Source organism: Lissotriton helveticus, assembly GCF_964261635.1.
Source record: "Lissotriton helveticus chromosome 1_1 unlocalized genomic scaffold, aLisHel1.1 SUPER_1_unloc_75, whole genome shotgun sequence".
Classification (NCBI taxonomy): domain Eukaryota; kingdom Metazoa; phylum Chordata; class Amphibia; order Caudata; family Salamandridae; genus Lissotriton; species Lissotriton helveticus.
Window position 1 is genome coordinate 912912 of NW_027611720.1, and position 24425 is coordinate 937336.

General features: G+C 45.1%; 1 protein-coding gene across 2 annotated transcripts in view; it reads right to left on the bottom strand.

Moving 5' to 3' along the window:
- The window catches only part of LOC144806454 (uncharacterized), a 124481-nt gene that overhangs the window by 8692 nt on the left and 91364 nt on the right, over positions 1-24425 (bottom strand). Inside the window, exons 1-3 of one of the 2 annotated variants that reach the window (XR_013605804.1) lie at positions 21018-21108; positions 9337-9429; positions 9085-9238 (exon numbers count right to left, since the gene is read on the bottom strand). The exons of the other annotated variant lie outside the window; for it this stretch is intronic. The gene's annotated coding sequence lies outside the window, so the exon portion shown is untranslated. Of the gene's footprint in view, positions 1-9084; positions 9239-9336; positions 9430-21017; positions 21109-24425 lie in introns of those variants that run through there. 2 annotated transcript variants of the gene reach the window in all.

Sequence of the window (24425 nt, forward strand, 5' to 3'; positions counted from 1 at the left end):
GAATTGTCTGGTTTGGAGACCGGAAACAAAGGATTGTTCATTTGTGAGGTGCAAGTTTCAATCACCCCTTGATATTCTAGCTGATCTAGTATTTCATTTACCTGTTTTTTAGCTTCTTGCTTAATTGGGTACTGCCTTTGTGCAGTAGGCTGTGATTTTAACTGGATTTTGTGAGGAGGAGAATCCTCATCCCATCCTACGTGATTTTTATATAAAGCAGGTGCTAGAGCCACTGCCCACTTTCTAGCAAGTGTGTATTTTTTATGAATTGGAATTTGATTTGAGAAGGCAGGCATAATTACTTCTTCGCCATGAGGGCACTCCCTGACAAACTCTGGTGGCCAGTCTTTTTCAGCTAGAAGGATATCATAGCCCTTGGAGAGATTATCCCAAAATAGTCCCCTTATTTTCCTAGTCTTATCTCCCTCTATACGTAATGTTATCTCGTATATCTTGTGGGGTTTGCTAACTCTGGTGTCTGCAGTTTCCACTTGAAGATATTCATTCGTGTCCACTGTCTCCAGATGATTCATAAGGACTTTGCGAGCTATGCTCACTTCTGCTGCACTGTCTAGCATTGTCTGTGCCCACTCTCCGTTTTTCAGTTGTGTCCTCAGTATTCTCGGCATTGTTAACTACCTTGATACTGGCTACCTTCTTTTTTGGAAATTGTAATTTCTTTTTTAGCTGAGCAGGTTCCTTGTCTTTGGACTTGGCGTGCTCTTCTCTTTGTTCTGATCGTCCTCTTCTTTCCGATTTCTGCGAGGAAGTCTGAAAAGATTGAGAGGGACGTGTATCAATGTCTTGATATCTATCAGGTTTTTTAATATTATCCCTATTTCTAAGGTTATATCTATTCCCAGAGGGGTCACTCTGCGGTGACCTCTGTCTTCGGTTTGGAGATTTTTCTCTTCGCCTAGGAGACCTTCCTCTGGACTGGAATTTCTTTTCTTTAGGATTGGATTGTTTATTTCCATCCCAGTTCTTTTTTGGTGAATTGTTATTAAAAAATATTTTTTCTGGACTTTCAGTCAGTTGCGGTTTTACTGGTATTCCACCTAAACTATCTCTACCTAGTTCCTCATAGGATTTTTCTATGATTCTGGCAATTTCAGCTGGTTGGTCTGCTATATCTGTCTCTTTTAACCTCTGGCGGATCGCCACGTTTGCTGCTTCACCTTTTATATTGGCTAATAATATAGCCGAGACCTGCTTGAAATCTTTCAGTAATTTCATACCAAGAGTTAAAGCGGGTTCTGGACCGTATTCGTCTTGAATTTGTTTTAGCACATCTGGTATCACCGAAATGGATGGAACACCGTGCGTTTTTGTGTAGATGGAAGCAAAGACTGTACCCCAAGTGTCACAGTCCTCTATGTGTGGTGCGATTCCCATTGGAAGACAGATAGTCAGAATCCTGTGTTTTTCTAGCGGGGTGGTGTCAGGAAACACCGCCTCTATTTGGGTAATTTTCTGTGCCAACCAGAATGGTATTTGTTCCCGTTTAGCCGGTACTTTACCTAGGCAGGATTGGATGTTCTGTGGTGTAATTTTATTTGTGTTCCCCTGGTGAGGGGTCAGCTGTGGTAGTTTAATCGCTGGCTGAATTGTTGAAGTCCGCATTACATATTGGACTAATTGTCTATGAATTTTTAGTAATTGTTTTAGCTGTATTAACAGCTCTCCTGTAGACATCCCTTCGATGTCTGGGTGTGGTGTGTATCCGGCTAAGACCGGCCACGTTGCTCCTGGTCTACCTAAAGGACCGAGCCTGGTGATGTGATTGTTATGTTTTAGGGCGCCATCAAATAAGAGCAAATGCTCTTGAAATTTGAGTGGTACTTCCACCTCCTCGAAAGGAGTGTAAATGTCAGGTGGTACCTCTATTTTGTAATAGTGGAAGTACTTTGTTACAGCATTTGCTGCTGGAAAATGTATCCATGAATAATATACCTCTATCTGCCGATATTCGTGTGCCTCAATTATGAATATGACTGTGCCACCTCTAGGTGTCAGTCCATTTTCTATAAGTTTCAGGGTTATAGATCTCCTTTTGATGACCGGAATGAGTATTATATCCGCGTCTGCTGCTTGCATGGTAGCATCAGCATCTGCGAGTTCAGTTGCTAATCTAACTGCCTCTCTTTCATCATCACTCTCTGCCATTTTACCGACAGGAAGCTTATTTTGTTTGTTTGCAGATCAGGTTTCTTATGGAACAAAGATTAGATGCACAATATTTTGGAACTGTTTATCCTTCAACGTTGACTATACCAAGAACCATACATAGGAGTTCCCTCCTGCGAGGTCTGGCGGATATAACCTTTCACCCACTCCAGACGTCTTTGGAGTATTGTGGGAAAAGGGGTCTGAGTGAGAAAGCACGACTGAGTTACTCTAAATGTCTTACGTTAGTTTTATCGCCCTTTCCAAACGCGTTGGGCGCCATGTAGTGTAGTTCCTATCTTCCCAATAGGCTCTGCGCATTGGAATAATACCTACAGCAGTAAAGGCCTAGGCCAGACGTTAACTAGGTCTACTACTGTCGATACTAGACTTAAAGTTTTGGGTTTGCCAACTTAGCTCAGAGTTCGCTAGAAACTTTCTCGAATGTTCAAGGAGGAATTAACTTCCCTGATTAGACAAGAAGGGATTTAGTTTCTGACAACCATAGAACATGACAACTTTGCTCTCCCCTAATCAAGAGTCAATCTCGAGAGTCGTGTGAACAAAAGGCAATTTATTTTACTCAGTCAGTACGTGCATTCTTAGTCTCATCAGAATGTAGAGAAAAGGAAGAGACGGGCGTATTCAATAAAAAGGTGGTATTTATTGATCAGTCTCTTTTCTCGTACAAGAGAAATGGATCGATATTATTGCAATACTTATAGTTAAGTAAAGTGCATACATTAAAAGCAATAGTATAAAATAATACTGTAAAAACATTGATATGGTTTCTAAGCCATAAGATGTTTTAAAATGAATAAAATATATTATATACACATATACATTTGACTAAAAGTACTCAACTGGTGTTTCTAGATACGCCTACCCCGTGTACCTGACCTAAGTCTAATACGTGGGCGGGAATAGAAAGTTACAGTTTAAGTTAAGTTTGTTTTTGCCAAGTGAATAACTAAAGAATTCTCTGTGAGGGGTTATTCAGTTCTGTACCTGGAATTTAGGATGAATGAGGAATGGTATCTCTCTCTCTGGTCTCGATATTCCAGGCGGCCTGCGAGGGCTGCCCAGAAACGCCGGTGCTGGATTCTCGGCAGGAGAAAGCAGCGCGTCTCAGCGCGTCAGGAAGGCGGGGCTGCTGCCAGCGGGGTCTGCTCTGCTCTCGGCTTCGGCAAGTATGGCTGCTCCGTCTCGTCACCACGCGTGTCTTTGCATATGGCAAGATCGGTAATATTTATACCTTTAAGGTGCCGAGATTGACGTAAGGATGGACATAGATACGTCAATAAAGATGTCATACGACTTGCTCGTTAGCACATTCTTTTACTAAAGTTCTCGGTGAAATCAAAACAATGGCCGCAGGGTTTTGCCCAGGTTGTCATAGGTTTGATTTGTTATGAGAACTCCGTATGCCTTATCAGGGGCTGGAGGAATATCGCTTGTCTAATTAGATCGCAAGCGTTATGACCTAATCAGATAACACGTTCCTGTGCCGTAGTGTGACTGCGTCAGATAACGGTATCTGCATCATGGGGGTTTTCTGCCTCATGGGCTGACTGCTAGTTAACTTGTTGGTTTGTTTAACTAGAATAGGGTCAGGAATAGGGGGATCGATTCAGAACCGATAGGAATACATGACAGCAGAGGCCAATCTATTGTGTGTTGCGAGGACTATGCCTAGACCATTCCCTCAACTATGGTCCAGAGCATGAATCAAGGGAAATGAAATTAAGGCGTACTTTCATGTGTTCACTTTATTCCACCTGATTATCAGTGGTTAGGTTTTTCTGCTCCTGGATTTACCGGGTGCAGAAAAACAGGACACCATTGTTTTCCAGACAGGAAAATTAGACTGAAAAGACGCACAAGACTCTGGGTGCAGCAGAAGCAGCCAAGACTTATGCTGTTTTTTTTACTAACTCTGAGAAACACACAATTCTTCCCTCTGTTAGAAAATTCTTTCCCCTTCCCTCCCTTGCTTCACCATTCTCCCCCCAACCAACCACATGCATATATACACCACCTGCTTAAAACACTTTGTTAATAAAAGCAGAAACACACTATGAAATAGTGAATGGCATGTGGTTTGACAGGCAGAAGAATATGTTCCTCATGGCAACCCCCCTGTCCATGGCGTCAAACTTGTGACTGCATGTTACTGGGGTAAATCTATCACAAAGTAAAAAAAAAAAATTACGTGAGATTTTTCTGCCATCCCAGTACTGTGCAACTTCTAACAAGGGACTATGAGAGATCTTGGACAGGTCCTGTGACCTGGAGGGTCACACCAAGTGTGCCCTCATTTAAGGCAGAGGACTGTCATGGGTTTAACAGCTAGAGCGGTGGTGGCAATGCACCCTGTTGTAAGGATCAATAGCCTGATGAGATCTTTGCATCATGGTCAGTGGAGGGGCTTCCTACTGACACACCCATGTAATGCTCCATTTCTATGCCTGTGCCCAGACTTTTCGTTAACATCAAGTGCGTGTTTAAGGTGTTGGTGTGCATAGCATAAATGCAATGTGAGAGTGCGACAGAGTAAACCGCATCGCCTGCCTGCCAGTTGTGTATACAAGTGCGACCATCTAGCCCTCTTTTATATCCTCATTCAAAGTCCTCTGTAACCAAGGAATAAAGTGCTCTACAAAGTACTCAGGTGCCTGCTGTGCACCAGGGATGGTGTCAGCCTGACAGTCTATCTAAGTTGAACGGACATCACCGTCAGGCTGTATTACTTAATGGAGAAGCTGTCTACCTGTCCTGAAGAGCCTAGAAGTCTGCCTAGAAGCCTGCCTGTCTGGTAAGAAAGGGAAGGGAGGGTGACTATCCATCCGGAGTACAAGGCTGTCCTGGAAGAAGCAAGGTCCGACACATCCCCGGTATCTGTAGGGCGGGCCGGAAAGCCATCCAGCAGGGCCAGCTAATCTGAGGGACAACCCCCCTGCCCTCCCCCACCAAGACTCTCCCAACAGTTCAAGGCAGAAAATAAAACTCTACGACAACATGATTGTTGAGGGCCAGTTGGACATTTGTGTGCTGCTAACCGGCCATTCATGGTTGCATTTGCCAAATTCCTAACACAACGGGGTCTGAATTTACGGACTTCCAGGAGAGCCTGTATTGGGCTTTTAGCTGCTGAATTTCTGACTACTCTGTGTCAAAGGCCCATGAGGGACGATAACTACTCCAGTGTCGAACACGCCGGCCACAGTGTGAGCTCAATTGCTGACGGTTGGGCCTCCAGAGGGGCTGCACTTACCGACAGGCCAGGTGTGACTGCTACCTTGGGACTGCTGATCGTCATGCAACTGCAAAGAAAAGATAGAGTGGGTGCCCTACTAAATGCAGTACTACATCCAGGACGAAAGCCTGCTGGTGGGTCACTGCTCTCTCGAGTCCATTCAAGTGTCAGGAAACAGGAAAGAGACCCAGACATGATTGACTCATCCTGTGAAAGGGTAAGACGCTTACGACAGAGAATACACGCATTGGGGTGACTGGGGTGCCAGAACTGCACCTATACTATATTCATGATACTCCTAAATGCCCCTAGAGGGGAAGAGGGTATCAGAACCGGATGCACCTGTCTGCAGCACATGGTAGTCTGGCATGTCTGGTAGTCTGACTATCTTTTCACCCAGACTGTCCATAAAGATGATTTTAGCGCCGCTACACACATAGCAGGGTCGATCTCAGACCATTCGCTGGTGGAGGTGCAACTCGATGGTCCGGTTGTGGCCTTCGTGCTACCCCCAAGGGTTGATCCGTGATATTTAAAAGACAAGACGTTCAAAGCTCATATGAGAGATGGAGCAGAATTCTATTTTAAGGAGAACGCGCGGCCTGTTGAATCAGCTTGCGTGCTACAGGGTGAATTTAAGGCAGTGATTCGAGGCCAGACACAAGCCTTGATTGGGGGAATGCCAAAGGAATGTAAATGGAAGTGCGAGGCTCAGGACAGGGAATGTGCTTTCCTGGAGGCTTGTTTGGCAAGTGGGGAATCAGTTTCTCTCCCATTACACCATCAACTGAAGCAGCACACATTAAGAGCACTAATGGAAAATAGCGGGCACTCATGCGCTGGCTACCCAGCATTGTCTCTATGATGTCGGTGATAAAGCCAATGAGTTGCTTGCATGGTTAGAGAGACAAGACAAAGGACGGAACTGGATCCTTGAGGACACTGACAACAAGGGGACGGAAATACTGGGAGAGACTTCCTGAAAGACCTGACCCTGCCAATGCTAACGAATGAGGACCGAGCCGCACTACACCAAGAACAGACAGTAGACTAAATAAATAAGACAATAAGAACCTTGCAAACAGGGCAAGCGACGGGGCCTAATGAGCTCCCCTTAGAATTATATAAATTCATGATGGATAAAATCAGGGAATGCCTTTGGAGGAGGTTTAAGACTGCCTGAAAATAAGGGTGTCTCCCAGAGGACCAAAGAACGTCTGAGGTGGTGGTCATCCCAAAACAGGACGAACCAGCAACTGAGTCGGGGTCTTATAGACCTATCTCTCTGCCTAATTTTGAGACTAAGGTCCTTGCATAGGCCCTGGCGATCTGCCTGAAGACAGTAATTGCAACAGTGGTTCATCCTGATCAATCGGGCTTTATGCCACACCAGGGTACGCGCTTAAATCTCCGACACCTTAATGGAGTACCACATGCAACAGGGGATTCCTTTGCTGCACCAGTGGTGCTGCTGTCAAGCTCTCGTATGTGGCGCCTCTAGCGAGCATGCGCCTCAAAAATACAGTCTCCTGAGTCTTTGCTCTCCGACAGGCATGCTCCTTGTCTCCTATGCTCTTCACACATGCATGGGTTCGCCAGGACCTCTCATATGAGGTATTGCAGTTGATCAGGAGTGGGATGAGAGAATCTCCCTCTACGCTGACGTTTTGCTATATGACACGTAACAAGTCTTCTTGAGTAAACAAATTCTACACATTTTTCACATATTTGGAGATTATTACGGATATAAGATCAACTGGAAGAATTCCTTAATATTCCTGCTGGCACCAGGGACCCTGCGGCTGCACTCTAGGTGCACAGTTAGGGTGGCACTACATGACTTCAAATATTTGGGCGTGTTCATTAGAAGAGCGCCACAGGCAGGAACGTAGTCCCAAAATTAGACTGGCTTCGCAGGGATGCCCCACACTTGCGGGCGCTCCCGCTTTCCTTACTGGGCCGGGTGGCCCTATTTAAAGTGATCACCCTCCAAGGCCTCCTGCACATCGTGTAAAAAACGTCCTTTAAGATCCCACCAGACTATTTTTTCAAAAGGTAAACTGAGAACTTCGGCTCCTGTTGTGGGATGGTGGCACTTCACACTGAGTAAGTTGCAGAGGGGAGTTTATTAGGGTGGACCGGCGGTCCGGAGCATTCTCAAGTATTACTGGGCCTCACAGCTGGTGGCAGTCAACAACTGGGTATTTGTGGACCGTGAGGATCCTGCTTACTGGGTAGATAGATTGGCCATGGGCAAGAGAGGTTACCGCACCCCAGTGCTGTATCGAAGAAAGTATGAGTGCACCCTACCTACCCATACCCAAACAGTGGTATGGGTGTGGAGAGAGGCTACCAAGTATTTAGGCTGAGAAGGTAAGCTGACTGAAATGACTCCACTCTATGATGGTGATCTCTTAAGTGCAGAGGGAGGATTGCAGGGCTTCACAAAATGGGGATTGATTAGCTTAGAGCAGCCGGGCGATGTGTGGAGGGGACAGGCGCTTGTGTCCTTCACGATCATACAACAAAAGTATAAATTAGGTGAATAAAAACGGTTCTGACATTTCGGATAAGTCACGCTCTGCAAGGTCACATCTGGGAAGGGGGTAGTTGCCTGATGCATCCCCACTGGAGGACCAGCTGCTAACTAATCCCCCGACTGAAAAAGCAATCTCACCCATCTTTAAGAAGTTGATCTACAATTCCCTGGATCCCTTGGGGACGTGGAAGGCTGTGTGGGAGAGGGATCTAGGCACTCTTGGCGATGGTGATTGGGTTACGGCCATTCATGGTGTCAGGGAGGTGGCAATTAGAATTCATTTTTGTCTAATTTAACTACAGATACTGATACTGCCAAATCAATGACCCTGTTTACATTAAATGGCAGCTTGAATTCAGAGCTCAATAATAGACTTGATTGAATAAATGACCTGCACACTGTTTATCTTGCCAAGACACAGGAACCTTTTTTAATTCTTTTTGTTGAACTAGTCCTCAATCGATGGTGTTGACACCGAAAATACGGTGCACATTAGTGAAAGTGATTAGACCAAAAACAAAACGTCTGCAAATATAGAGTGAGTAACGTAGCTTGGCTTGTCTTGACACTCCCTGGCCAAATCCCACTACATAAAACTAGATTGCCCTTTATCGAAGACAGGTAGTCCTCCCAAGGTTCTGGAGGTCGCTGTGCTGCAAGACGACTTGACTTTTGGTTCAGGATCATCCAGGGATGCAGACAGGCCAGTAGGACTGGGACCAAGACAATAGTTCTCTACAGAGCCTCACCAGCAGAGAAGTACATAAACAGAAGGGTCCCCGCAAGGACAGTGTATTGTACACTACATACACTAAAAAACTAAACACAATACAACAAAATTACTATATGTCAAGTATTGGCATTTATTTGTCAACACCATGTAGTTGCCAAAGGGCAATCGAAATTCACAATCAATAAATAGCCCCGTAGGAAGGCAGAAAGGAAGGGAAGGGAAGAGAATAAGTGCACGTGGAGCAAGTGAAAAAAGGTGAGCACAGTCAAAAGACAAAATCAATTGTAACTTTATAAATCAATCACAATACATGGTACATAAAATACATGAACCCTAAGTCAGGGCAGACAATGAGACTAAATTAAACGATGACAATCAACGGTCACATACAGATTTTGAAAAAGGTCTGGGGCATGTGCCGGAAGTCCAAGGAAAAACAGTCGACGTTTCGACCCCTGTCTATGGGCTATCTTGAGTCCTTTTACGGGGTCTTCATCAGGACATAAGACCGGGAAATGGGGAGGGAAAATTGGGGCGATAGTATCTGAAAGATTAAAAACAAAAACAATAGCACTTAGTATAACGAAGGTGGACTGAATCCAGCCATCTGAAAGTCTAATGTCTAATGAGAGGTGAAATTACCATGGAGTAAAGGCCCACAATGGCTCTAAACTTGGAAAAGGAGATGATGCCACGCAATGTATCGTGATCAGTCTCACCGATAAAGATTCGCAACTACAGAGGAGAACAAAAATTCATAAAAGGTGAGTGCATGACTCTGATCACCAATACACTCAAACATCAATTAACTTAAAACATAATCAAGGATTATCAAAATGACTCAAATAGGTGAAAAACCGTGGATGAGTCAATTCATGGACCCAGCTGGGAAAAGACATCATACAACTCCATACGAGAAATCATTACATTGACCTTAGAGGCAAAGTCCAAGCTCAACATACCGTTACTGTAAAGTGTCCCACATGTGTCACATTGTGGAAAAGTAAATTTTGCCATGTTCTGTGTCCCTACGTGTCATCCATCATATGTTATGTGTGCATGATTAAATATGCATATGCATTCCCCATGTTCGATTAATGACGCAATTACAGTTGTGTCCACCTCTAGTATGCCAGTTTCCAGTCCTCGTGAGTACTACGTATATCAGGCCTATGTAAAGATACGTTGCCACGTTTCTCAGTGTGCACGTTATTCTATTATAAAGTCCCCGTTTCTAGGCCTCAAAAGGGCCTGGACACCAGATTCAGCTCCTGTCTCCTGAAGCCTCGCTGAGGAGCGATACAGCCCCCACCTGTATCCTCGACCCTTCACTTACTTCCTGCCTCGCAGTGCCCGGCCCAGCCTGGCTCAGCCTCTGAGTCTGCCAAAAATATGTTATGTTTCCAGTTATCAGTTCAGTCCTCCTTCTCTGCATTCCTAAGCTACTGAACTGCATCAATAGTTTCCGTCATTGTCTAGCCTTCACGTCTCCACGTTAGAGAAATACTGCATTTAATGGTCATTTAATATTCTTCATCACGCACTACATGTAGAATAATGCATGGTCCAGTCTTAGAATCAAGTTAGCCTTTCCCCTCCTAACTTCTAGTTTATATCAACATGTTCTCTAAACATCAGATACTAGATACTGTTTAGGTACATGTCGCCCTGACTCTCCAGACTTCAGTCTCTGCTCCTAGCACAGAGTTCGAAGCCCCCAGCTTCTCCTAGTGATACGTCATTGCTAGTTTGCGCGCACCATCAGGTTAGAGGTCCCGGCTCCTTAGGTAGCCCCCTCCATGGTTTCCGCCCCATTCATGACATATTCTGTTACGTTTGCATCACATGTCTATGTATACGCCCAGTTACACCTACTTTCGCCCTTATCTTTCGCGACTGCTACGCGTCACGCCTTCTGCTCCACCCACTGCTACGCCTACTGCAATGTAATGCTATGTGTTTGCGTTATGTATATATGCTCATGTATTGTTATTAAAAGTCAGCGCGCTCATCCCAGACCCAGCCCCAGCAGCTGCTGGGCCCTGCCATCCTATTCCTATGCAGGTTGTCCTGTTCCTGTCCTTATGCTGTAATAAACCTGCGAAACTCCTACTACCTCGAATCTTGACTCTTATTTATTGAGCTATCTGTTATGATATATGTCTAGTCAAAAAGAGAGGTATTATTTATTTATTTACCACATAATGGCGCCCGAATAGGGACTTGCCCTTTCCCCACGCGTCGGTGAAGCCACGCCGACCCCCTGACCCTCTGCAGTCGTGACGGAACTCTTCTGTGCACCGGCAGATATTTCTGCTTCAAGTATCCCTCAGGCCCACGGAGGAGACGGAGGAGGCGGTCCAGCATCCAAACGAGACGGTGGAGGAACGCGGCGAGTCCCGACCAGAGCCCAAGCCAAGAGTCCAAGGTCCGAGGTATCCGGAGGCCCACCCGTAACTGAAGTCCGAAGTTCGTCGTCCGTCGTCGTAGCAGTCCAGTCCAGTCCGAGGCTTTCCGTTCTTGCTGCCCGGTGAGTACCATTACTGGGGTAGTATCTAGACAGGGTCAATCTAAATTGACTCTGGTCCGTGGGTTGGTGGTACACAGACTCACAAACGAAGTGTTCACCTAGGTGGATACGGGTCTTGATGCGTCCCTTTATGGGACCGGTATGTTCCGTACTGTTTCAGCAGTGCATCCAGTAACTCTAGTCTGTTCCGTTCTCGAGAAATTCTTGTGTTTCTGTTCTCAGTATTCCAGGTAATATTCTGTCCGAACTGTTATGTTATGATGTTGTTCAATGTATTTCCAATGTCGTGGTATGCCTGAATTGTTTTCCCAGTTGTTATTGTTTCTCGTGTATTGTATTGTGTTCCGATTCAAGTTTACAATGTCTCTCTTTTCGAGATTACGTCAGCTAAAAACTAGAAAGGGTTTGTTAGAAGAAGCAGTTCCTGTTCCGCCGAGGGACAGTCCAGGTCACTTTATGTATCAGAAGCATGGCATAAGCGCCATATTGTATCTAGATTTATGGGTAGAGTATACCAAACAGTTAGAAGAAAAGTATAGATGGCCCGTATCGGGTACATGGGATGCCGAGTGCATCATGCGAGTAGAAGAAGCATTATGGAAAAAGAAAGCCAGACAATCACAGAAAGATGCCATCGAGTTATGGCGTAAAGAAGCTCATAAAAGAACTGAAAAAGAAATCAGAAAGTCAGAATTAAGTAGAGAATCCTTAGAACGAGCACAAGAAAAAGAACTAATCGAGATTGGTGAACAAGTCAAAGCCGAACAGTCAGACAGACAGAGGCATGCCCTTAATAGGGGTATGTATCCTCTCCTTGCCGAGGGCTTGCCAAAAGCGACCCCAGAGGCATCCAGTAATTTCCCGCCACCATTAGTTCCGATCAAGCTACGTCACAAACAGACCGCAGCTGATATTTTTATTTCGTCCTATTTGGACGACACAGTCCCAGAATATGCAAATCCTGTTCGCGCTCCACCAGTCCCTGTAAATCAGGCACTTCCCGCTCCTCCAGACACCGGAGTACCTGTCACGGTACCCCCGGTCCAGTCCGTCATACAAGTCCAGCCTACATTTCCATTTCCCACTCTGCCAGGACGAAGAGCCTCAGTAGACGACTCCAGTTTATGGGCCGCAGGGGGAGGTACTCCTCAAACCCCGCCGCCACACAAGCGTTTAACGTTAGCCGAATTACATGCACAAGCGTCACAGCGTACGCCTAGACATCAGACTGTAGCAGAAAAAAGAAAATCCCTTGCCGAATGCGGCTATGATCCAGTCCCAGGCGAGGATAATATGGTTTTATATTCATTCCGCGTAAGAAAGGTGGCCGAGTATCTAGTCACCTTACCGAATATGAAAGAAGATCTAGACAGAATATATCGTTTCATCCGTACAGGAGATGATCCAGAAAGTATTAGCGAGGCCATGTCTCAAAGGAAAGCCGAGATCCAGCTCATGATATTAAAGTTTCTGATCAATTGTCTAATAAGAGAACAAGATTACCCGTCTAAAGATCCGGCCGAAATGAAAACCCTGACAAGGTGGAGTGATAATATAGCCGAGGGTAAGCACAAGACCGTCGGTGCTATGGAGAGTATGTACAAGAAAATCCGTAGAGAAATAATAAAGATACACGAACAACGTAAAGCAGCACAAGTAAGCGAGAAAGAAAGTAACTCTGATACTGAAGAGGTAGAGGACGAGAATCCCGCCAGAATAGCGTATGTAGGAAAATCTAGATTTCCAGATCGCCATTTACGCCTAGAACACAAGTCTATTTTTCATTCTCCAGCACCAGAACAAGGTTCCCTAGAACAAGTATTCCAAGCTACCGATCACATTCTGAAATCACGAATCGGTTACAGTGAGTTAAGTACCATGCATGAACAAGAACTAGCCCGATCAGCAGTCCGATGGATTACTGATTCTACCACTTTTCCAGACGAAATAGTGGCACAAATGTTTCTGAAAATGCCCCCAGCCGAACAACGACTGGCGGGTATGTATATGATTCAGCACCTCATTACTTTGTATGAGGGTCAGCACTCTGATCCAGGCCCGTTACATGATATCCTGAACGAGTTACTCCAGTATAGATGGAAAGGTTTAGGTACCGATTTAATTAGTGTCATTCTAGAACAGCGTCACAAATATAGAACGTTTCTGAACCCGCATTTTGTTCATGCCTCACCTCCAGAAAGTAAACCATTTTACATGGAGAGACAGAATCCGTTACGAGAAGTCCACCCAGTTAAAGGAACGGGTGGCGAAATGCAGCGAGTGTTTGTATACACTCCAATAACAAAGATGGAACTCCTCGAGATGAAGAAATTAATTCCCTGTCATGACAAAGATCCAGCAGGGTTCCATAGAGAATTAAAAGACATGCTCCGTATGGGAGAATACACATATCCAGATATAATTAAAATGTTAAAGGTCCTGCTGCCCGCAGGGGTGTATGAAAAGCTCAAGGAAAAAGAATGGGAGGTGGGAGAGAAAAAGATCGATTGGGCAGTTCTAGAAGCTGAAGACAAGGCACGAGTACCAGGTACCGGCCTTGGAGATAAATGTAAAGAATTACCAGAATTATTGATACAAGTTTTACCCAGATTATTGACAACTAGAAAAGAAGACTGGGATGCAATCTCAGCCTGTAAACAAAAGCAAGACGAAGATATTAGTGATTTTTATTCTAGATTTGAAAAGTGTTTTAGTATCAACAGTGGCCTCAAGACAAGTAGTGAGTCATACCCTCACCTTTTTGTTACTAAATTAGTCGAGAATTCAAGCCCACAAATTAAAAATCGAGTTCTGAAAGTCGAAAGTACCTGGCAAGCTAATACCCCGTCCCAGATGTTGCAGATGCTTCAATACCACCAGAATAGAATCAGAGAAGAACAAGAACACGAGAGAAAACGTATGAAAGACACGAAAATGAAAGTACTAGTTGCACAATCTGTTCCTCAAGACAGTCAGAAGAGGGGTCCGAATCAAGCCAGTCATCCTGCAGCTCCCGTTAAAGGGAATTGCAATTATTGTAAACAGCCAGGTCATTTTATAAATGAGTGTGCAGTTCTGAAACACAACATAGCTACTGGTAAGACTAAAGAAAGACCACGTCCGTCTAGACAAGAACAAGTTTCACAGATTCCTCAGCCACAGAATGCACCACAGACAGTTACCGCACCGCAGCCTATTGCTGCAACACAGCATGTTACATCGCAGATGTACCAGTATGCACAGTCTGAGTATCCAGAGTACCAGCAGTATTCATGAAACAGCCTAGAGAGGGAGGTAGGCTTGCCTCTCATCGAGATACCTGTAGATCAAGAAGGTCCCTATGTTCACAGTCAAGTATTAGGGAAAGACAGAAAGTTTTTGATTGATACAGGGGCAAGTAGGACCACAATTAGTCACGCCGAAGTTCCAGGGGCTCCGCTCTCAGGCTCAAGAAATGTTTCCCTTGGATTTTCAGGAAAACCTATCGTAAATGAGATTTCAAAGCCAGTTTCTCTAGAAGTAGGTCCATTGTCCCGCACTACTGATCTGTTACTTACTAAGTCATGTCCAGAAAACCTATTAGGCATTAAGACACTGAAAGAGTTAGGTGCAGTTATATGCTGTTCCCCAGAGGGAATACGATTGTTCCTACGTGACTTTAAGGGTCACTATGTATTACGAGATTTTGATTCAAGACTGTCTAATGTTCCGCAGCACTTATGGGCGCAAGGTCCAACTGATGTAGGTTACATGCAAATCACACCCCATCGTGTGACTCTCAAGCCAGGTGTAGTGTTACCACGAATCAGACAGTACAGATTGCCACCTGAGGCTGTAGCAGCCTTATCCAAAATTATTGACGAGCTCATGGCTCAAGGGGTGGTTGTAGAAACTGACTCCAATGTATGTAATTCTCCGATCATTCCAGTCATGAAACGTACTGATCCAGATGCACCCCCAGTATATCGATTAGTGATTGACCTACGAGAGCTTAATAAATGTATTATTCCGCAGTACCCAGTTGTTCCAGACATCTCTTCCCTATTGACAGCCATTGATTCCGAAGCCACGTTCTTCACTGTCATAGACCTCAAGAACGCATTTTTCAGTGTTCCTATTCATCCAGACAGCCAGTTCCTTTTCGGATTTTGTTTAAATGGAAGGAGCTATATGTTCACACGAGCTCCTCAAGGTTTCACAGAAAGTCCTAGTATTTACAGTCAAGCACTCAAGAGACAACTAGACAACATTCACATGCCAACTGACACTGCCCTGCTCCAGTATGTCGATGATCTACTGATCACAGCCCGTTCTGAACGTGCTTGCGAGCAAGCATCCCTTACAGTTTTGTATTTCCTAGCCGAGATGGGGCACAAGGTGTCCCCTTCTAAGCTTCAATTCTGTGTCCAGCAAGTGGTCTACTTAGGACACTTACTGTCCAAGAGGGGTAGGCAGTTGACACCAGACCGTATCCAGTTAATAGCGAGTCTTCCTCAGCCCAAGACCCAGAAGGAGGTACGTGCTTTTATCGGCCTCACTTCTTACTGTAGACAATGGATTCCCCAGTATGCATTTCTAGCCAAACCACTGATACAGTTAACGACACAGGAGGCAGCCGTATCGACTGTCCTCCCTTGGACATCTGAACATACACTAAGTTTCAATGAGTTAAAGAAAGCCCTATGCCAAGCTCCAGTTCTAGCAACACCGAACTACAGTAAGCCTTTTACACTTTTCGTTACTGAACGTGAAGGTACAGCTTTATCTGTTCTCACACAAGATCAAGCAGGACAATACAAGCCCTGTGCTTATTTTTCGAGCACATTAGATCCTGTAGCCCAGGCTCTGCCTGCGTGCCTCAAGTCAGTTGCAGCCACAGCACTAGCCATCAGACAAAGTGATTCCATAGTCTTAGGACACTCCTTGACAGTACAAGTTCCACATTCTGTGGAAGTTCTTTTAAACCGAACACAAACTCAGCACTTGACAATTGCACGTTTAACAGGTTATGAATTGACACTGTTCCAGCCTCACATAGAAATCAGACGCTGCAACATTTTAAATCCTGCTACACTGTTACCATCAGTTAATTCAAATTCTGCCACACATGACTGTGTGGAAGTAGTTAACATTACGACAAAGCCAAGACAAGATCTGACAGATATTCCGTTACTAGATCCCGACCTGACACTTTATGTGGATGGTTCATGTATGAGAACAAGTACAGGAGAACTAGTCGCTGCGTATGCAGTGACTACTGACACCGAAGTTATAGAGACACACCGTATTGATACCCTGTCCGCTCAAGCAGCAGAGCTAGTTGCTCTGACACAAGCCTGTATACATGCCAAGAACCAGAGAGTTAATGTTTACACAGATTCACGCTACGCATTTGGAGTTGTACACGACTTCGGAGTGCTCTGGCAGGAGAGAGGTTTCATGACTTCTCATGGAACCAAGATTCAGCATGGTCTCCTTATTCAAGCTCTGTTAGATGCCATACACTTACCGACATCTATTGCTATCATGAAGTGCAAAGCACATACGAAAGTTACTGACACCATTTCCCAAGGTAATGATCTAGCAGATCGCACAGCCAAGCTTACAGCACAGACTCCAGACATTCCAGTTAATCAGACACATACTCCAGATCCGACCACATGTATGACAGTTAAGGACCCTACACAAGATGTCATAGATATCCAGTTACATGCTACTCCCGAAGAAATCAAGAAATGGTCCGAACAAGGAGGGGTCCAGACAGATCAAGGATGGTTAACGAAGGGTAGAGCCACATGGTTTCTCCCCGACTCTATGGTTCAAGTCATTATTAATACCGCACATAGTCCAGCACATTTAGGAGAAAAAGCTATGTTAGACAGTATCCAGAACATTTGGTTCAACAAGCATTTACGAGCTGCAGCCAAACAGAAAGTCCGTACCTGTATGATATGTTGTCAGTTTAATCCAGGTAAAAGTGTCCCGGTGGAACAAGGTGGATTCCAGCCCCCTGACCACCCTTTTGAAGTCCTCCAGATGGATTATATTCAGATGGAGCGATGTCGAGGTTTCAAGTATGTCCTTGTAGTTGTATGCGCTTTGTCCAGGTGGACAGAAGCATATCCAGTCCCAGATTACACAGCCGCGACCACTGCCAAGCAGTTGGTTCGTGAGTTCTTCCCCCGTTATGGACTCCCTAGAGTCGTATATTCTGACAACGGCCAGCCATTCTCATCCGAACTCATGAAGCATGTTTCCCTTTTGCTAGGGTACCAGTGGAAGTTTCATTGTGTACGCCACCCTGAAGCAGCCGGTCTCGTAGAGAGACATAACCAGACCCTGAAAATCCGAATCGCCAAAGTGTGTAAAGAAAAAGGTGTGGACTGGCTAGTAGCTCTGCCAGTTGCTTTATTTTATATGCGTATGGTCGCACATTCCAGATCAGGTCTGTCCCCGTATGAGGTCGTTTTCGGCCGCCCCCCTAACATGTGGGGTACTCCTAGACCCCGAAGTATTACCGATGTTTCAAGTAATATGCTGACAGATTACCTAGCTTCTTTGATGTCTGCCCTCAACTCATGTCGTTCACAGGTTGCCGCCGCATTTCCAGACAATACCGAGGTGGCACCGCATGAAATCGTTCCAGGATCCATGGTGATGGTCCGCAACTTTGACAGATCAAGTCCGCTGGAGCCTCGTTGGAAAGAGCCCCGACAGGTCCTCCTCACCACCCGTACAGCCGTGAAGTTGGAAGGACGCAAAGGCTGGGTGCACCTTTCTCATGTCAAACTTTTTAATGGACTGAAACCCGTCTTAAAGAACATTTCCCAGGATTTGAAGGATTGCCAAAGCATTGTTCTCAAGGACTGTCCCGCAAAAGACATTGCTACAACCCCTCCCCTGTTAGAGAAAACTCCGCAACAGGAGTACAAGCTAAAACTCCGGTCTAGTAAAATAAGTCAGTCAGTTTGATTGTCTAAGTCCTCCCCTAGGTGAAACGGTTAGACTGTTTCTGACATGTATAAAATAGACCCCCATAGTGAGAGAGTTAGTCAAAACTCAATCCGATGTATCGTTTTTCTATGTTTCATATTGTTTTCCAGCCTTATGATTTCCTGCACCAGTTATGCATTTTTCTTGTATTTCCCAGTTCTTCATGTAAATAAGTCTGCTAATGCTACAGTAGAGCACACGTTTAGTGATCTGCCCCCTCATGAACTCTCTTACCGCCTCGCCATGCGAAATAATACTTTTATCCGCATGTTACATTACTCACACCAGACCAGCAATGCCACTAATTGTTGGGTGTGTGGTCGACTCCCCCCTTTCCAGATACCGAAGGGAGTCCTGCCACTTTTTCCTTATCCATTTTCACATAATGGTTCGTGTGGAGCATGGTCCACGTTAACGTCATCCTCAACAGATATGTCTTTTCTTAACAGTACATGTTTTCCAGACAAGCAAGGTCTTCCCCACAGAACAGGGTTAGATCTAGAAAATGAAGTGTATAATTTAGGTAATTATTCGTCGAATTTCATGGTCCTGAATGTTCAGTCTGATACTACTCCAGACTTACCTGCTATTTCAGTACTACCAGTCAAAGGCGAATTATGTGTCCGAAATAAGGGTTCCATACACGTAGGACATAGTGAATGTACTACTATTGTCAAGTATAGTGACAGTGGGAAATCTATTTTTAAAGCCTCACGTCATTCTTATTTTATTTGTGGTCAAACTGCATATGTTCGTCTGCCCCTCGATTGGGAGGGAACCTGTTACATTGCCTTCCTACTGCCACCAGTTTTTCTAGCCCCACCTGATTATCATAGGAATACACATCTAGTACACATTAGACATAAAAGGGAGTCCCCAATTGTCGATTATACTGAAACTGCTCTAGAACAGTATACAGATTTCAACAGAGGTTTCTTCTTCTTTATAGGACCTATCCAGAATAGTAAACTGATCCGTAGGTTAACCAGAACCCTCGAAGCTGTAGTAAATGAGACTGCCTCTGCTCTAGGTAACTTAACCGAAGAGCAATCTGCTATGAGATTTGTCGTTTTACAGAATCGTCTCGTCCTTGACGTCATACTGGCCGATAGGGGCGGGGCCTGTAGAGTCATCGGATCTAGTTGCTGCATTTTCATTCCAAATAACGCGCCGTCTGTTTATTCAGCTAAAACCAGACTCCATAAAATTGCCCATCTGATACACCAAGATCCAGGCACCTGGACATGGTCCGGTTGGTTCTGGAATATAATTTCCGCATGGGGATGGAAAATATTGTCCTTTCTAGGTATTGCAGTAGCGATCATATTTAGCTGCTGCCTCTGTATACAATGTGGCCCTGCGATTTGCGGCATTTGTGCTACCTCTTGTATTCCTAGTCCCAAGCCCCGTTCTAAATCCCGTTCCAGGATAATTCGAGACGAGCAAATGATACTGTATGAAATGATAGACGGTATCATGAAAATTGATGTTTCCTGATGGAAACGTAGTGACAAGGAGGGAATGTGGAAAAGTAAATTTTGCCATGTTCTGTGTCCCTACGTGTCATCCATCATATGTTATGTGTGCATGATTAAATATGCATATGCATTCCCCATGTTCGATTAATGACGCAATTACAGTTGTGTCCACCTCTAGTATGCCAGTTTCCAGTCCTCGTGAGTACTACGTATATCAGGCCTATGTAAAGATACGTTGCCACGTTTCTCAGTGTGCACGTTATTCTATTATAAAGTCCCCGTTTCTAGGCCTCAAAAGGGCCTGGACACCAGATTCAGCTCCTGTCTCCTGAAGCCTCGCTGAGGAGCGATACAGCCCCCACCTGTATCCTCGACCCTTCACTTACTTCCTGCCTCGCAGTGCCCGGCCCAGCCTGGCTCAGCCTCTGAGTCTGCCAAAAATATGTTATGTTTCCAGTTATCAGTTCAGTCCTCCTTCTCTGCATTCCTAAGCTACTGAACTGCATCAATAGTTTCCGTCATTGTCTAGCCTTCACGTCTCCACGTTAGAGAAATACTGCATTTAATGGTCATTTAATATTCTTCATCACGCACTACATGTAGAATAATGCATGGTCCAGTCTTAGAATCAAGTTAGCCTTTCCCCTCCTAACTTCTAGTTTATATCAACATGTTCTCTAAACATCAGATACTAGATACTGTTTAGGTACATGTCGCCCTGACTCTCCAGACTTCAGTCTCTGCTCCTAGCACAGAGTTCGAAGCCCCCAGCTTCTCCTAGTGATACGTCATTGCTAGTTTGCGCGCACCATCAGGTTAGAGGTCCCGGCTCCTTAGGTAGCCCCCTCCATGGTTTCCGCCCCATTCATGGCATATTCTGTTACGTTTGCATCACATGTCTATGTATACGCCCAGTTACACCTACTTTCGCCCTTATCTTTCGCGACTGCTACGCGTCACGCCTTCTGCTCCACCCACTGCTACGCCTACTGCAATGTAATGCTATGTGTTTGCGTTATGTATATATGCTCATGTATTGTTATTAAAAGTCAGCGCGCTCATCCCAGACCCAGCCCCAGCAGCTGCTGGGCCCTGCCATCCTATTCCTATGCAGGTTGTCCTGTTCCTGTCCTTATGCTGTAATAAACCTGCGAAACTCCTACTACCTCGAATCTTGACTCTTATTTATTGAGCTATCTGTTATGATATATGTCTAGTCAAAAAGAGAGGTATTATTTATTTATTTACCACAACATGGCAGTATGGAAAACATTCAATTTAGTGATCGTTGTTACTATAATATACTTTTGTATATAGCATACCTCCGCAATTAGGAAGAGACAGCGTAGTGCTTTAAAATCTGGCTGTTCTCACACAGGGACCTTCGGTTCGTTGGTGCAATTCAAATTAAACACTGTAAGAACAGGTGAAAAAGGGGATGCAGGCTTAGTGCTTTAATTACATCCTCATTTGCTACAAAAAACGGTTACGAACCTGTTTCCTACCTCTAAATGTTGGATTCAATGTCTAAACCAATATGACATCGATAGCGTGTTTGGTAACTAATGGAACACGGGTAGGGCGGCAAAATGTCCAAACGCCCTTATTAAATCCGTCCTATGGGTTAAGAGGGACAGCAAGTAAATGCGTGCTTTATCACAACAATCTGCAACGGGTGAAAGCAGAGGCCTCTACTTACATACATACGAAATCTTAACGCCAGGTCAGACGCTCAAATGGACACCAGCCATTATGCGGAGTAGAAGGCGGAGTTGTAGGGTTGGGCAGCGGCCTGTCCACAAACTTTACCGAGGTCAATCCTACGAGTTAAAAGGAAAGACCGGTAAGAGCGTGCTATCTCTAAGAACCCTGAACGGGTACAAGGTAAACAGCCGGCACCAGCGCTACTCACGCGTATCCGGATCGATGCTGCCTGGAGGGGGACTCGCGCAACCAACAACCTCGCAGCTACGCGAAGTTGGAGGCGGAGTTAGTGGATTAGGCAAGGTTAAAAATAGAAACAGAGGAAAGACTTCATTACTCTCTACACGTTTTCCTCAAACGGAGAGCCGACTGGCTTCTAATTAATAAACAAACCTTTCAATACAGTCAAAAGGAAAAAACGCAACTATATTCTTAAGAAACATTGCATTAAATTAGAATTATATTGATTCTTACCACCGTGCAACTCTCACACAGGAGGTTGAAAACGGGTGAGATCATCATAACAAATATATGCAAAACCCAAATACAACAATTCTGTCAGTGGGAGAACGCTAGTACTTAGATATGGATACAGTAACAGTCAGTAATAACGCGCAACTCTCAAGACATGAGGTTGTAAGCGCAATGTTTCATACATTGAACCGCGAGATATACTATTACAGGATTTACAATATAAATGAAATCAATTTCAGATAAACAGTATTACCCCAGTGTTGCCAATTGAGCTAAACTGCTGTCCTGTTCGTTCAGCCCGTTACTGATTGTATCAAGGATGGACATCCATTTGGATTCTCGAGTGTTTAGTACCAAAGGTAGGTTTCCTCCTCTCCTACCAAGGACCACCTTTTCAATTACGAACCATCGCAGATCTAAAACAGTGTGACCTGCCGTCTGCCAATGTTCTACCAGCGGCGAGCCCGCCACCTTGCATCGCAGTCTACTGCAATGGGAGGAAATCCGAGATTTAATTTTTTTGTTGGGTCTGTCCCACATAGACTAAACTGCACGGACACTGAATAATGTAAATCACGCCAGTAGAATTGCAATTTGTGTAGTGTTTCAGGTTATATTTGCGACCCCTATACTCGAATACTTTGGTTTGAACAGTGGTTTCACATGCCGTGCATGTCCCACATCTGTGGTGTCCGATTAATGGGGGCAAATTCCATAAAGATGTCAAAGTGGGTTGACTTTCGGACTCAAGGTATGAATGGACCACCATGTCCCGTATATTCTTGGCTCTCTTGAAGGAATGAAGGGGAAGTTGTGTTTGCTTAACCACCTCAGCCACCAAGGGCCAATGTTGGTTAATGATTTTCTTAATCTCGTTACTGCGGGTGGAGAAAGTTGTCACACAGATGATGCGATCTGTGGCTGATTGAGTCCTTGCCTCTGGATTGAGCAAGGATTCTCGTGGGTTATACCAAGCTCGTTTCCTGGCTCGTTTCACCATCCGAGCGGGGTAACCTCGTGAGACAAGGCGCTCACTGAGGGTTTCCGATTCCAAAAAATAGTTAGCTCTTGTTGAACAGTTTCTCCTAATTCTAAGGAATTGGCCCACAGGTAGGTTGTCTTTGAGGCCTCTGGGATGATGACTCCCATACTATAACAATGAGTTACGTTCGGTTGGTTTCCTAAATAAGGTGGTTCTTAGACGGTCCCCATCTCTGTAGATTGATATATCTAAGAATGGAATAGTGTCATGACTGGATTCCATTGTGAATTGAATGTTGGAATTTCTGGAGTTTAGCCAAACATGAAATACATCTAGTTGATCTTTACTGCCCTCCCAAATACATAGCACATCATCGATGTATCTGACCCATAGGGTCAACTGGGTCTGAAAAGGGTTGGCAGGTGAAAAGATGTGTTGTTGTTCAAAATGGTCCATATAAATTATGGCCAGATTGGGAGCAAAGGTCGCTCCCATCGCGACTACCTTCGTCTGCAAATAGAAAACCTCCTGGAAGATGAATTTTTTTTTCATCATAGCGATCTTAAGTAGCTCTATTATGAAGTCAGTGGGGACGGGTACAGGGGCCGGTCGCTTATCCAAAACCTCCCGCATCACGTCCAAAGCCTCCTCACCAGCAGAGAAGGCCGCAGTGCCCGGCTCTTCTTAGGTCGCCAGGAACTGAAATTCAGGGTCTGGGGATGCCACCTAAATCTTGATTTACGGGTGTTACAAGGGAGTGAAAGGTAGAGGCTAATGGGCCCCTTTCCTGGGGTGTCTACACCCTCTATCATGCCCACCTCCTGTGGGAAGGGGGCACAGTCCTAGCCCTGGTTGGATAAGTCGCATCATCTTCAAGATGGTGGGCACTACAAAGTGTACTTCACCTCGCCTCCAGCACCTGAGGGATGGAGTTGGCAGGGGGTTGGGGGGCACACCTCCTGTTCTATCTAAGGTTTCCCACCTGTCCTTGCACCTAAAAGGGGGTGAGGACAGAAAGATCGCTTGCTCCCTCTAACAGGAGAGGCTGGGGTCGCATTACAAAGGCGGCAAGTCCTTTGAAAATCCCTGCCACAGATGGCTCTTCCTGAGCAGGGGGAGGTGTGAGCACCTCCACCAAGGAAAGGCATTGTTATTGACCTCGAAGTGCACAGGCACTCTACCCATGAGGACAGAACACACTCTGGTGGTAGCAGACTGGCTCGGGCCAGTCGATGATCACACTAAGGATTGGTAGATCTTAGGGGAGCCCTCTAAGGGGCACTCTGTGTGCAATTTTTAATAAATCGGCCACTGCAATCGGCACATGTTTATTATGCTGAGATGTTTGGCATCAAATTTCCCATATTTCAGTGAAACCTTCATGGAGCTGTGGAACTCGTAACGACAAGGGTGCAGCCAATGTACTTACAATAGAGCTTCCCTGGTCACTTGCAATATCCAGGAATCGACAAGGATATTGCTGGGGCATATCTGCTCATGCAGATATGCCCTCACAGGAGATATCCCTAAAGCAGCGTGCACTATAAGGCCTGCTAGAGGCGTGTCTTAC